Source organism: Triticum aestivum, chromosome 3A (genome assembly GCF_018294505.1).
Source record: "Triticum aestivum cultivar Chinese Spring chromosome 3A, IWGSC CS RefSeq v2.1, whole genome shotgun sequence".
In the NCBI taxonomy this organism is placed as follows: domain Eukaryota; kingdom Viridiplantae; phylum Streptophyta; class Magnoliopsida; order Poales; family Poaceae; genus Triticum; species Triticum aestivum.
Window position 1 is genome coordinate 11,032,285 of NC_057800.1, and position 11,863 is coordinate 11,044,147.

At 43.8% G+C, this 11,863-nt stretch overlaps 1 pseudogene; it reads right to left on the reverse strand.

Moving 5' to 3' along the window:
* Window positions 1-344: 344 nt before the first annotated feature.
* LOC123059807 (probable LRR receptor-like serine/threonine-protein kinase At3g47570) lies at window positions 345-4,113 on the reverse strand (annotated as a pseudogene).
* Between the last annotated feature and the right edge of the window lie 7,750 nt (window positions 4,114-11,863).

Genomic DNA, 11,863 nt, shown 5'->3' on the forward strand with positions numbered 1-11,863 from the left:
GCTTGCATTAGAACCTCTTTGGAGAGGGAGATTAGCAGCTAGCAAAGCACCTGCTGGTCATGCGTAAGCTGAGCAGTGTAGAGGAGGTTGGGTGCCTGGCCCGTCATCTTCTTTTCTTTGTGACATACACCATCTTGGGCGACTCGGCGTCAGTGCCTTCGAGCAGGCCGGTTAGTGGCATGATCTAGTCCTTCCACATGAGGTGATTTCCTCGGGTCAATTTCTCCAAGGGTGGCGTGCTTAGGGCAGCCCCGGTGGCAGTTGATGTGGTGGCCGTGGGTGCAGATCGGGGTAGTGATCGCTAGATGGAAGAGGAAGAACCTATGCTTTAATACCATGTAGGATTTCAGGAAGCGTCTCACGCCTCACAGGATGGCGCGTATAATGTATTTATATTGCGGTGCTTATTGTGTAATAACATACAAGCTGGAAATTACATCCAGGGGTTATTGGACTTGATACACAGGGAATACTAGGGATTACATGGAAAACGGTTAAGGTTTATCTCAACCAAATCATGTACGGTGATAGGATCTAGAAGGTTCTAGTCTATTCCTGTGGCATATCTTAACAGCTGCATCATAGCTTTTATTTTGACATCTTAAATTTGGTTGCATGGTTTTCGCCCTTTATTCTGATATATAGCAGAACGAACCAAGCAATGTTGATCAATGACTGGCTTCATTCCGTGCAACCGCTATCAATTTATTGTAGGCCACTTGGATCTTCTTCAGCTTCACAACCACATCGCTCATTGTCATCCTTTGGTCAGGAGAGTCGCTAGTGCATGCCAAACCCAACTCAAATATCAGCACAAGAAAGCCTTCCATGCTGCAGTTAAAAGACCCTTGTAGTAGCTGGTCATCCACAACACGGACAAGTTCTCCTGGAAACGCCTCAACAACCCACTGCCTCAGGCTTATATCTCCGACAAAAAACGCATCTGTGGGTCTCTTTCCAGTGAAGACTTCAAAGAGCATGATTCCAAAGCTGAATACATCACTTTTTCGTGAAGCTTTTCCCTAAGCCCCATACTCTGAAATCAAGGCATGCCTGATTAACCTAATTACTCAATGGTTCAATAAGAAGTAGATTGAGCAAGAAAATTGCTAGATAGTAATAGTACCTGGTGCCATGTAGCCAACAGTTCCAGGCATGCTCGCAGTGATCGTAGAGCTGTTATCACCTAGTAACAACCTTGCAATGCCAAAGTCCGCCACATGTGTTGTCATGTCCTCATCGAACAACACATTGCTAGGCTTCAAGTCACAGTGCAGGACCACCTCGTAGTGTTCATGGTGTAGATACTCCATTGCCAACGACACATCGAGCATGATGCCTAGTCTCACTCTGAATCCCAATGGTGTTGTACCTTGCGAGTTGTGCAGGAGCATCTCTAAGCTGCCATTGGGCATGTATTGAAGGACCAATGCCCTAAATTCCAAGTTGGAGCAGGTATTGAGTATCCTCATTAGATTGCGGTGTCGTGCCATCCGTAGTACACCACACTCTATATCAAAGCTTCTCATCGCTTGTTCTACCTGCATGTCTAGTACTTTGATTGCAACAATCAAGCCGTTGCTTAGCCGACCCTTGAAAACTTTTCCAAAACTTCCAGACCCTAGCAGGTTGCTCTCACTAAAATTATCAGTTGCTCGAACAAGCTCATGGTACGAGACCAGGTGATAGGTGGGCATGTCAACCATACCGGGAGAAGCTGACATCCCTAGCCGCTTCTTAATCCTCTTTCTGAGCATTACATATATGCAGGAAGCTACAAGTCCAATTGATATGATGATAGTAGGCAGCCAAATTTTCAGCATGAAGCCATTATTAGTTCTTTTAGAGTTACTTGGGCACATTGGAAATCCTAAACGTGAAGCACCACAAAGCCCTGGATTCCCCGTCAAGGATTGTTGGCTAATATTTGAGAAGACAATACCTTCTGGTACTTGACCTTGTAGCTTGTTGAAAGACAGGTTCAAGCTGGTCAGGATGGTGAAATTGACTAGGTACTTTGGTATTGTACCAGAGAGACTGTTATGTGATAGGTCCAAAGTTTGCAAGCTAGTTAGCTTGTTGAAAGATTCTGGAAGTGAATCATTAAATGAATTGTGTGACAGGTTCAGATAGGCTGTCGTTTGGAGTTGTCCAATCGAATATGGGATGCTACCAACCAAGAGGTTGGCAGAGAGGTCCATGCTGTAAATTTGCTTCAAATATCCCATATCAATGGGTAATGTGCCAGTCAAGAAGTTTTGAGACACATCTAGCCGGAGAAGACTGTCAAGATGAAATAAACTTGATGGGATAATTGATGATAAGTGGTTGGCAGACAATGCTAGGTATTCTAACTTGGTCAGGTTACCAATCCCCTCCGGTACTGAACCAGACAATTTATTGTTGTAGAGGAACATATGACCTATATTCTTGAGCATTGCAATCTGAGGTGGGATGGACCCAAACAAGCGATTTTCGTGCAGGACAAGCACCTGGAGATTCTCCATCATCACGATGGATTCCGGAATCTTGCTATCCAACTGATTCTCTGAAAAATCTAGCAATTGAAGACCTGTTAGGTTTGAAATCGTAGCCGGAAGTTTACCAACTAAATTGCTCTCAGATGCACCGAAAATCTGCAGCTGGCTCGATAGGTTCCCCACATAGTTAGGAATGCCACCGGTGAAATTATTTGAAGAGATTTCAATAAACTAGAGCTTTCTAAAATTAGAAAAACTGGACAAGAAGCTAAGATCCCCCACTAGGCGGTTCCCTGAAATATCAATATCAATCATAGAGTTGGTACTACCGATTGTTCGTGATACTGATCCAAGTAACATATTTCTGGGTAAGCGCAGGAATGCTAATTCAGACAGGTTACCAAGAGAAGCAGGAATGGATCCAACTAGTTGATTGTCTGAGAGATCCAACTCAGTGAGCTGGTCCAACTGTCCAAATTCTTCGGGAATGGCTCCAGACAGCTTACAGCCTTGTAGCGCTAGTAAACCCAGCTGAGTGAGGTTGCTAAGTGCAACTGGAACTGGACCAGCAAGGCGATTCCAACCCAAGGAAAGGAAACTGAGATGGGAAAGCTTTCCCAGCCACGTTGGCACAACACCCTCAAACAAATTATCACTGAAGGAGATAGTTTGGAGGTAGCGACAAGAGGAGAGCCCCAAAGGAATCTCACCAGTGAATCTGTTGCTACCCAGGCTGATCTGTTGCAACGCTGGTAGACTAAAACTTTCGTTGTTAGGGATTGGACCAGTTAAGTTGCAGTTCCATGCAAGCCAGATTTCAGTTAATCTAGAATTGTTGAATATGGATGGAGGTACTGGGCCGCTGAAATGATTCACTTGAAGGTCAAGGTACTCAAGCTTTGGTAAGGAGCCAATACAAGATGGTATATGTCCCGACAGGCTGTTGTTACCAGTGTCCAGTTTAGTTATCAGAGGGGTATTATTAAATAGATAGGTGGGTATTGAGCCGCTTAGGTAATTCCTAAAGACACTGAAGTGGCCAAGACTCTGCAGGTTCTGCAGATCTACTGGGATTGAACCAGATAGATGGTTATAATAAAGGGAGAGAACACGAAGCCTTGTGAGGTTTCCTATGGTGGTTGGGATGCTACCTGATAGGCCATTGAATCCGAGATATAGGTATTTAAGGCGACGAAGCCGTCCTAAATCATCGGGGATGGAGCCTATGAGACTTGTATTGGTGAGGTTGAGAACAGAGAGGAAAGAGAGATTACCAAGGTGAGGAGTGATTGATCCATGGAGGGGGGAGCCTGGCAGTTTCAAAGCGGTGACGCGCTGCCGGCGCCGACTGCATGCGACACCAAACCAGTGGCAGAAATTCGTACCGCTGGTCCAGTTGCTGGCAAGGATGCCGAGAGGATCAGAGAGCTGTCCTTTGAAAGCCAGCAGGGCGGCAAGATCAGTGCCGCTGCCATTGCTCTTGCTTGGACCAGAAGAAGATGTGGGTACAGTGGACAGCAGGGTGATGAAGAAGAGAATGGGTATGGATATGGATGGAAATCCAAGTGAGGCCATGTATGTTTGGGACAGAGATGCAAGTGCATGCTTTGGCTTTAGGCTGATATCTTACCGATCGATCTTTATATGGTGGGAAGGATATTTTTTTGATAGGCTCCAGCTTCCAAGTTGTGCCTTCGGCATCAAAGACCTTCATTCTTTTTTCTGACAAGGGGAGTACCCCGACCTCTGCATCATAGAATGCTACCCCACAAGCGGTGCCAGACAGACAGTAATACAAATAAAAAGAAAATAGCAGGTTTAAATAAATGTGTTTCAGCAGGTTTAAATAAATGTGTTTCTTATATCTTCCCAACTTGTACCTGAAACTTCTACCAGGTCTAAATAAATGTGTTTCAGCAAAAACAGATATTTTAAAATATGTGTTCATAAGAAAACAGCAGTTGGGCGAAAGCCTGTTGAGAGAGAGAGAGAAAACAACAGTTAGCTTCAGGAATTTGTAGGCGACATACACCATCTTTTTCATGAAATCCATGGCAAGAGTTCATATAACTGAAACTGGAGGTTCCAGCACAAAAGTTTTGACCATATCAGAAAACACACATCAGCGGCAGCTGAAGCTGAAGCAAAATATCATGAATAAGATGGCATGAACATAGCAGCAGGAGTTCTGCTACCCTTCAAGCTATTACATGTTTCATTATTTCATACTTCGTTTTAAAGAGTCGTCGGTACTTGTCTTGCATTTCTAAACCTGCATGGTTTAGTGGCAGGAATAGTCTAAACCATACTCGGCATTCGTTTCCAAAAACCATGGAGCTTTCTAGACCGTAGAACAAGATAGAGTTTCAGTGGTTCCTGCCAGGCCCGCAACTAGAAGGATAAGAACGGCTCCAATCCTGTGGACTACAATCTCACCAAGGACGTACTGCCACCGTGTCTTATTCTACCACTAGACCACATAAGGACAGAATCTCGACCAAAAATAAGAATATCGAAGGCACGGCAAGAAATTGCATTCAAAATTGGAATTTCTCCACTGTGAGTGAGGCTGCAGCATCTATCACGGTGACCGGACTGCAACCTCACGCCACGGGGATGTTACATTCAGAGTTGTAATTCTTCCACGATAATTGAGCCAACCAGTACACTGCTACCTGCTCATAAAGAACGGGGCGTCACCTTGGTCATCGCCGCCGGTGACTACTTCTATATCTATATCTATATCTATACCTAGTAATAAAGCAAGGTGATAATCTTGGTTTCGTCCCGCTTATGTGATTTTATATTTAATATATATATGTGTGGTATTAATTCGGATAAGCTGTCCATCTTGTCCATGCTCGCGTGTCCCTCACGCTTTCGGTCTCACTTTGGTTCAGCAAGAGCTCCGTATTGGTCAATTTTCTCTTCCAGGAAGCGTACGCTTAGTGGCTGTCAAAAGTTAAAAATAGAACTCCAAAGGAGGGTAATTACATGCCAACTGCCTCTACATGACTGTGATGTTTCTGGCTAGGAGACTTAGCTACTTGCTGCCAATTAAAGTTGGGTCATGCCAACTACTAGCTCATCTACATGATGGTGATGTTCTTGACTCCGGACCACTCGATTAAGAGAGGAGCGTCCCAAGTGTAGCTGTAGAATCCTTTACTGGTCCAGTCTTGTCCTAGTCACATTAGCATGGAATTCAGTGCCTTAAGACAATGACAAATAACAGGGACCAAAAATAGCAAATAAGAAAATATCATTCGCTTGAGATACTGAGTGCATCAGATAGCGAGGCATGTTTTACAGAGAGGAAAACCTAAGGCTACTCACTGGAGTTACAGCAGACAAGTAGTCACTTTTGTCCCTGCCTTCTCTTCTTCCATCTTTACTCCAGCACATTTCATGGACTTGCCTAAATTTTTTGGCACTCTGCTGCTGATCAGTCTTCTCACCTATGAATCCCATGTAGATGCAGCATCGGAAGAACAAGATTTCGTAAGAACTTGTTCATCTCGCTGCTGCAGGAAACATGGACCTGAGATCCGGTTCCCATTCCGGCTCTCGACAGACTCACCATCGTGTGGCGGACCAGACATGGAGTTATTGTGCCAACAGTGTGATGATAAAGGTCGGCACTGTGGATTCAGCTCACAAACCCATCAAGCTTTCTGCCTGCACCATGGCATTGTTTCTTTTACTAGTTGACACCCGCAATTTTACTTTGGGAGCACAATAATTTTTTGTCTCTCCATCTACTAGTTTGCCAATCTCCTATATTCTGTTGTTAAGTGTACTCAATCTTTCCGCGGGGTTTTCACCTGTAACAAAATTATTTAACAGACGAAATTGTAATGCCAATTGGACCAATGGATAATTTGTGCAAGCACATAATCACTATGTTCGCACCCATGGATGTTTAAACAAAAACTTTGGTCAAGTCACGGCACTGCTAAGTTATGGGGGTTAACTATTGTAAAATTCACACTAAAAAAGATATACAAGTTTTAGAGTGGTTGGGCTTTTTTAGAACCGTTCGTTGATGTCGATCTAACGGCAGACAAATACGAAGTACTGGGTAGTACTCCGATGAAAGTACGCGAAAGTACTAAAATGAGTGGGGCCGGTACTCGTGACTAGGTGGGGACGCGTTTTAATCTAGGGGCAGTTTAGTCCTAGGAAAATTTGCACGCGCTGCCGCCCCTCTCGTCGAATGCATAACCGCCGCCATGGTGCTACACCTTCCACAATTACTCATCGGCGGCCATCTCCTCCCTCTCCTCCAAGTCCACCGCAGTCATCTTCTCCTTCTTGCCGCTGCAACTTCGCTCCACTCAGGCAAACCCCCCCCACCCCACCCCCACCCCCTCTTCCATCGAAGCAAGAATCGGCAGATCGAGCTGATGGCCAGCGGCCAGAACACTGACTTCGTGCAGATCGCCGGCGGCGACCAGGTCAAGTTGGCCAGGTTGAGGGAGATCCGTTCTTTGTTTGACAACACAAGGCAGATGAGCTGGACGGCAATGGCCACTCTCAAGAAATTGACGAAGAAGGAGAGGGCAAAGCTTTGCCCCCCCCCCCCCCCCCGCCCGCACAACCGATGCCAATTCGTCAAGCGAGTGGACTAGGCGGAGGTGGTGGGCGTTCAGATCCAGGGTAGAGCATCCACTGGATCAGGAACCCACCGTGCACGAGGTGCCGTTGCAAATTGTGCAGCCTCCAACCGAGTCACCGGAGACTCCGAAGCGCAAGATGAGGAGGACAGTGGTCGCGACCTCGCTTCCCCGCCGTTCCCCACACTTCCCTCGCCGCTCTCCTCGTCTGAACGGCGGCGGTAGCTATGTTTAGAGTAAGCTTCCCCACTCCTCATCTTCCTACTACTCGTGCTTACATCGTGGTGATACTGATCGTAATAGCTCAGAGAGGGAATGCCAGATGGCATTTTAATCTCAATGAATTGCATGAATATTTGAGTACATGGATTTGGAGGATGGATTATGATGTATGTGAACCTTAGGCATCATATGAACCCTAGGAAAAATTAGTAATGTTCTAGTGGTAGACACTGAAATATTTCAGTACACACCGGTAGGCACTGAAATATTTCGGAACTGCCCTAGGCAAAATTTGTAATGTTGTAGTGGTGGACACTGAAATATTTCAGTACACACCGGTAGGCACTGAAATATTTCGGTACTACCCTAGGCAAAATTTGTAATGTTGTAGTGGTAGACACTGAAATATTTCGGTACACACCGGTATGCACTGAAATATTTCGTTACTACAATTTCAGTACACACCCATGCACACTGAATTATTTCACTACTGCAGTTTCAGTACACACCGGTACACACTGAAATATTTCAGTACTGCAAATTCTATACAAAGTTGGCATTTTGTCATTTATGTGTGAATTAATCCATGCATCATATGGCCTAATGTTGTACATGAGTTTGGGTCAATTTCATGTCTATTTATTGTTAAAATTATTGTCATGCCATGAAACACAAGACAAGTCACTGACCCAAGCTTGCAAACATGCCATATCAATGTTGCTGATATGAATATGCATGTTTTCACCAAGTCTTGTGTCTGAATTAAAACTGAGCATTTTTTCTTGATGGTATCCATGGATCTAGAACTCCTATGAATTTGCTCATGTTGGATGTTTTGTTCTCCATCATTTGTACTAGCATTCGGTGCGATTAGATGCCATGACAAGACCCCTGGCATATTTATTTTCTTGCCTCCAACATCCCATGTGTGTTTTGCAGGAAAAAACCTGGAGTTCACCAGGCTGGCACTACTAGGGAAAACCCTAGCAGTAGCGCTGGTTTTGTGCTCACTAGTAGCGCGGGTAGGCGCGCTACTAATAAGGCACTACAGCTATTGCTTAGCAGTAATGCGTGGCGCACGCACTACTGCTAGGACAAATAGCTGCAGTGCTTGTTCAGTCCCACGCTACTACTAATGTAAGTACTGGCAGCGTGTTTTCTTTCCACCGCTACTAGTATTGTTTTTTATTTTTTTATTTTTAGTGTATTTATGCGCCATCGTACAAATATTGGTACAATACCAGTTATGAGGTTTACATCATTATGTCCATAACAATGTGTCAAATGAAGGTGGATTAGGTTCAAGTGGAGGCAATATGTGGTGCATGTCAAAAATATACTACTAATCCAAACTTGATCTAGTTTGGACTAGTAGTACTTTCGATGTGCACCACATGTTGCCTCCACTTGAATCTAATCCGCCAGCACAAGCTATTTAATCATCATCATAATCATTACCACCAACAATATTTATTTAATCACCACTAACACTAGCTAATAATAATCATCAGTCATTACCACCAACACTAGCTATTTTATCATCATAGTAATAGTGTAGCACATCATCATCCTCAAACTCATTTCTAGCTAATCACTACTGCTGCTCTCTCTTAGGTAAAACAACATAAAACATGTGTAGCTCTCCTCCTTGATCAAGTTGGAGCATGCAGATGAACCTGTCTCCTAATTTTGGGTAGCACATATGTTTGCCCCCTAGTACTTCTCTGCGCTCCCCCATCACATATCTGGTCCAGTCTTGCACTATTAAGCATTCATCCTTGATCTTGAATGCACTAAAGTAACATGAAGGATATCTTGGCCGTAAGCTAATAATACTCATGGTACCTTTAGTCTCGATCTCACAAGGCACAACATTCATCGGGAGTCCCTGTTGAAGAACATCGTATGGTCACATACTTAGCAATGAAGTTTAGCTTCACAAATAATGTATGGAAAAGATGCACTGAGGACAAATAGTAAAAATCTTACCATCCTTCCTAAATAGATGTGACCATAGTTCATGACGAACACTATTGGTCGCACGTTTTCAGTACTAAGATTTCTAAGTCCAGGAAGAAAATTTGTCTTGACATTATCAAGATCCTCAAGCCATGAAACATAATGACTTAGCTCCTCGCAGTTTAGTTCAGCCCCGGGACAGTTGTAGGTCCTGTCTACCAAGCGCTGGATATGTTTGCTTGCACCGAAATAAGCTGACAATACAAATTAGTTGTCAACTATTTTTGAATAAACAATATCAAAGACATAAATATGGTTGAGAAACTTACATAATGGTATAACTGGAGGTGTCTGCACATCGACCCAGATGTCGGTATTACCTTCAATATCATCTTCCGAACGAATATCAAAGGTGATAACCATATCAGGCTCAAATGCATAAGTCTTGCATAGTGCTCGCCATGTTTTGCATCCAAAATAGGTGTAGTCGTCTGAATTGTATAATTTTGCGTCGAAAATATAACCATGCTCGGTCTTCAAGTAAACTTTCTTTACCTCCATAGTACGACTGCAACCTATCTTATCCAATACAAAAACTCTGGCATGGCAGGGGATACGCTAGTAGAATAGTAAAAAAATTATAAGTTGAAGCAAATGAAGCATATGTCATGCTTAATTACGAAAAAAGACTTGTCGTTGTGACTTACTGTATCCACTTCGAAGTTCACGTCCAGCTTGATGCTGAAGCGCCTATCATCATCAAGGAAGATCGCGTCACACAGGCCACGCTCGTCTTCACAGTCTTTGCAAATACCGAAATCCTTTTCGTCGTCAGACATTTCCTATGTTCATAGTTAAAACATTAATTGAAAATCGATCGAAGACAACTATACCAGGATACTCAACACACAAATCTAGGGCACTCGATATTTCCTACATATTCTGGCAAAAGTCATGCCAAAATTCACGGAAAAATCCGGCATGACCTTTGCTAAAATAGGATATATCGAGCGCCTGAAATTTGCCGGAACGGAAATGAATCAACACTCCGGCAAAACATAGGCCACTCGGCCACTTGGATATTGAGCAACACAAGATATACATTTGAAAATATCTTATAAGACTCAAATTAGCATGCATTCAATAAGCAAAAGTAAATCATCTCATGCGTCCGTACACCATTAGTGGCGTGGGGGAGGACGAACCGCGCGTGGTTAAGTCAGAAGTACCAGTAGCGCGTTCTTGACAGGGCGCTACTGCTACGTTAGCTATAGCGCGTTCCGGGATACATGCTGCTGGTACACCATTCTCTTTTTTTCCCTTTTTCATTTAGTTTTCTTCACATTTTTTTCCTTTCACCTTATTCTATTTCCTTCATTTTCAATTACCTTTCTATTTGCGTTCCATTTAATTTTATATCCTCTATCAGTAGCGAGTTTAGACTAAAAAGCGCTGCTACAAAGAAAGTAGTAGTAGCGTGGTTCGTTATAGGCCGCTACTACTATATGTAGCCTATCGGCTAAGCCGTGGGAATTTTAGTAGTAACGTGTTTAGGGGAAGACGCGCTGCTGGTAGAACTTTATCTGCAGCGCGGTTTCCGCAGACTCGCTGCTGCTACTTATCACCAGCGTGCTTTTTGGACCCTCGCTACTGCTAAAGTTCTGTGTATAAGGTTTTCCCTAGTAGTGTGGCTGAAGTTGTGAGGCTGGGAGGCTGATGGTGCTGCTACTGGCTGATCCTTCTTCTTTCAGTTTTTGTTCGTCATTTCTCAAGCCGTTGGACCATGGCTACTTCCCTATGTGTTGTTAATGTATTAAGTAGTTCCTTTGAATTTGTAGTATTAGTTAGTTTGAATGTGGAAGTACCTTAATTTTTAGGAACGAAATGTTGCTATGTATGACCAAGGGTTTCATACCTTAATCTTTGGATAATTAATTATGTGAACTGTTGGATATGGCACACAACGAAACGCCTCTACCATTCATACTAGTTCAACATGTCGGTCCAATTAGAGACCAGCCACTACCATATAGAACAGTTAGCATTTCATACTACAACTTGGCACGTACAAAACATCACACAGTGGAAGCACATCCCTAAGCACCTTGCATTGTACAAGGTCTTAGAGACCAGGCTCTACCATATATAACAGTTACCATGTCACACTACAGCCTATAAAACATCACACAGTGGAATAATCATAGCTAGTAGAGCATTAGTTACCAGTTAATAATAGTTGCAATCCATCACAAGCAATAGTACCTAGATATGAGTAGATATAGGTACGGTAATACACGACAAGTACTCGCAAACAAGAGCTAACATAAAAAGTTCATTTCACATTGATACATGGCCCACCCCAGTTCTAAATGAGGGGGATGGTGATCATCATCCTCAAGTCATGGCGACGGGTGTTCGCAACAGTGAGTAAGATGGCCTGTCCTACCGGAAGATTCTTGGCATGAAGGAACTTCTTCCACCCTGCCCTGCTCAAGACAGTGCGACCGTCCGTGTCCACTGCATAGGCACAGCTGGTGATGGAGCCCGTTCTGCTAAGGCGTAGTCCAGCAGCCATGCCTTCTTCGT